Consider the following 4,258-nt stretch of genomic DNA (forward strand, 5'->3'; position numbering starts at 1 on the left):
GATCTAGTTAAAACAACACTGTCAACTGACAAAGCAAAGCTTGTAAGCTATTTTAGAAAAAAACTTCGTTCCTGGTCCTGGTAGGGGAAGGCGGGGCAAGTTGAGCACTTTTTTTTTAAATCTAATTTTTTTATTTCATTAACTTTTTCGAAGACTCAAGTAGGCTATTGCATTTCAAAAACACGCTAAAAAGCCAATACAAGTTTTAAGACAAAAACTGATTGGTTTTATTTACTTTTTTGCACAGTATTAAAGTTTAAGTAACGATTGCACAACTTGCCCCGGATTATTTTTCCGGGGCAAGTTGTGCAGCACCAAGGGGCAAGCTGTGTAGTATCATGGGGTAAGTTGAGCAACACTAGGGGCTAGTTGAGCAACATATTACAGCCAGCAAAAGTACAGACAATTTAACAAATCAGCTATTTTTACATTCATTCACTATCTCCAGACTTTGAAACTATGTAAAAATAGCTAATAGGCTACAAACGTTTGTAAATTAACAAAGGCGGTTTACAGGAACAGTTGCACAACTTGCCCCGTCATCAATTGCACAACTTGCCCCATTTACACTTTTTTTAAAGAACAAAAAATTTCAAGAAAACTACAAATGTACGAAAAAAATTTACCTGCGAAAATACAACTACATCATATGTCTACTGACCCCTACTGCTAAAGTTTGACTAGTTCTACTGTGCATCCAAAAAATCAAAATTTCGTTTGCATCCGAATTTAGATCTTAAGACATAAACCCCTTATATCGTTGATCAAGCCTAACCTGCCCAAAAAACTGATAACTTCGATTCACGTGCTTCAAAAGCATTAGCCTATAGGTAAAATATAATATGGGCGTTAAAGATTCATTCCGTTCTTTATTTTCTTTCAAACGGGGACTTGCACAACTTGCCCCGCCTTCCCCTAAATATCTGTAGAAGTACGCATGAGTAGCAGTAGTATTCTTCTTAATACAATGCACTATTTCATTCTTACAATATAGCCTACAACCATTTTTTCTGTTTTAATTTAAGCTTAGGCTAATTGTTTGTACACAATTAAACTTTCTTTATAACTATTTTTTTTTTTATTTAGCAAGACAATTAAAACATTATAAGAAAATAGTAATTTGTGTTTTTAACAAAAATTATTTGTTGACAACCCTAGAGCTAAACTTTGGATGAACTCTAAAGTACAAATTAGCTCTAGTCTACAGACCTTTTTAGCAATGCTGGAAGAATACTATTCCAAAAACAAGTTATAAACTATAATCAGATAAAACCAAGCAACCACACGGCATTTAACATAGAACATAAACTATAAATTACGAACGTTTTCGGCCATACACATTAGGGTAATCTAAAAAAACTAAATTTTGATTTTTAAACTTTTTCTTGTTTAGACCTCTGCATTATGGTCCAAAATGACACCTTGCCAAGTTTTGTTGAGATTGGTCCACATTTGACGCCCTAGCAGTGGGCCGGTAGGGTAAGGTCGGGTTAGTTGAGCCACTTTTTGCACTTTTGCAATATTTTTTTATATGAGTTGGTTTTATTTCTTCATTCACAGTGGTCTACCTTCTGCGTATATTAAACAATATTTGTAAGAAGTACAAGCCTTATCGAACAACGACAACCGGATCCACAGGTGTTTAAAAACTAGTAGTCAAATGGCTCAACTAACACCACGGCAAGGGTTAGTTGAGCCATCATTTATTATTTTTGAAAACACAAATTTAACCACATTTCTTTTCCAAGCCTTAGTTTATATTTAAAGTAATAATATTAATGTATGAAAACAGGTTAACAATTGTTCCAAGAGTTGCTCGTAACTCAATGTGCAGATAAAATAATGAAGGTATTGCTACGGCATCCAAATAACACCATTTCATTATAGCTTGACCACGTTTATGACCTTTTGTTGAGTTTTATATAGTTCAAAGAGATTTATTGGACCGTAAACAAACTTATCCAACGGCTGCAATCTATGTAAGGTGTGTGGAGGTATCGTAAGCATTATAACGCCCTTAATACACTGGCTCAACTAACACCGAAGGCAGTGGCTCAACTAACACCTTAACTATACCGCCATGAAAATGTTAAAACTACAGCAAAACTTCACGGTACACCATGCCGCTTTTTATTCAGAACGTAGCTTGTTTGGTAAGCTACCAAACAAATTAAATGAAACTGTCTCAGTAACCAAGTAAAAAAAATATTATTGGACATACCTCTATTTTCAAAATCTACTTTCGAAGGTCAAACTCAACTTTTTAACTTCAGCACCACATATAATATCAATCGTCAACTCAAACCAGACGGGAGACCACGCGATGAGAAACTTTAAGATCACGTGATGATAAAATGTGGTTACCTGTCCACATTTAAGAATTGAAAGGGGTGGATCAACTAACCCAGTGGCTCAACTAACCCGAGCTTCCCCTACCCCCCGCCGAGTTAAAATCGGCCAATCTGGTTGTATCTCAGCAACCGATAGGCCTAGAATGCTCAAACTTGGCTTTGAAGAAGCAGAATGCATGGTTTCCTATCTAACTTCCAGGGGGTTTTGGGGTCTAAACCATTTAGTTTATGAAAAAAATGCAAAAAACACATTTTTGACCAAATGTGGCCCCCATAAACGTGTAATGTTCAACTTTTAGTTTAGTATACAACACTAATTGACTAATAACACAAAATTTAAAATACAAGCAACTTTTGTTTAATCATAGACAAGCTTTATTGCTTTTGCACTTTGGTTTACCACTTAACTTTCAACCACTGACCACTGTAATTACCCATTAAATAACTCAAGACAGTTTTTTTCATTTTTTTGTATTAGTTTACCACTTAACATTTCTTAAAAATGATTTTGTGGTTGTGTCCAGCTTTTGGTAGACAATGACTTCTTGGCCATATCTCGAACTTTGGAATGGTAAGCATGAGTGACTTTCATTGCTTTGTCCAACTCTTTCTCACTACTTGGAGCAGAAGCCCTTTCCTCAACATCAGTGACCAATGACCAATTGACCATGACCAAAACTCTCTCCACAACATCATTTGTAGCAGGCATGTTCTGTAGCAGAGCTTTGAACGATGAAAACTCCTCCATATGGTACCAAGATCTGGGACTTTCATGAGTCAGACATTCAAACTTGGGAAAAATTCTAATGAGTTCAAAAGAGTCTGGTCCGATCAAGTCCGGCAAGCGAGTGAAGTTTAGAAATGCATTTGAACTAAGTCCTTACCAATAACGGCTCTCTCGGAACTTGATCGAAATTTTTGCATCTTTTGCCACATTTGGACCTTGGTGGATATGCTCACGTCATCACTTGCAAAAGCAAACACAACGTGGCGCTCAATGAGGTAGCCTACCACAGGTGCAGGATGAGTTTTGTTCGTGCAGTAACAGCCATTTCAAGGAAAAGGTCAAGGTAGCCCAAGTTGCTTCTTTTAGAGGTGAGCTATAGCATTTTTGAGAGTGTTCCACATTTCAAAGTCATACGCTGCAGCATTTGTCAAATTTGGGGATGTAAACCAATATTTAACATAAAAAAGTGTTAAAAAAGCAATACCCGGACATTTTGCCAAAAGACATTTTGCCGAAACCCATTTTGCCAAAAGACATTTCGCCGAATGGACATTTTGCCGAAACTCATTTTGCCGAAAGGACTAGTTGCCGAAAGGACTAAATGCCGAATGGACAAATTGCCGAAATTATACAAATGCATTATAATGTATTATCATAACCTAATAACACATAAATGTCATTCACAAACAGATTTCACTCACAAATTATGTGCGACAGCGCGTAAGTATCCGACAGAAGTGTTATATAAGCAAACGTCTAATACTGATCTCCAAAACCTGTGGAGACTGCATATATACTTATAGATGGGACTTGGTGTCACTTAAACTAATACTGATTTCCAAAACTGTGGGGACTGTATATTAGGGTGGGCCGTTTTTGACTTTTTTTCGAAATTCAAAAACGGCTAGTCATAAAAAGTGGCACATGCATGAAAAAATTACGTGTGCAAAATTTCATCAGTTTGGGGGTGCATCTTCTGCCCCCGCAGGGGGGTCAAACTTTCAATTTTTTGGGAAAAAAAAGGGAAATTTCACTTTCCGTTTTAACATAATTTTTTTTATAATTTTTCTACTGGCTAGTTATAAATTGTAAGTGGGATGTACCCAGAACTTTCCTATGTAAAGGCATGTTCGAAGCTTAAGGTTTACTGCCCCCGCATCGACGAACAAAATGCTGAATT

This window comes from Aplidium turbinatum, chromosome 2 (assembly GCF_918807975.1).
Source record: "Aplidium turbinatum chromosome 2, kaAplTurb1.1, whole genome shotgun sequence".
NCBI classification, from domain to species: Eukaryota; Metazoa; Chordata; class Ascidiacea; order Aplousobranchia; family Polyclinidae; genus Aplidium; species Aplidium turbinatum.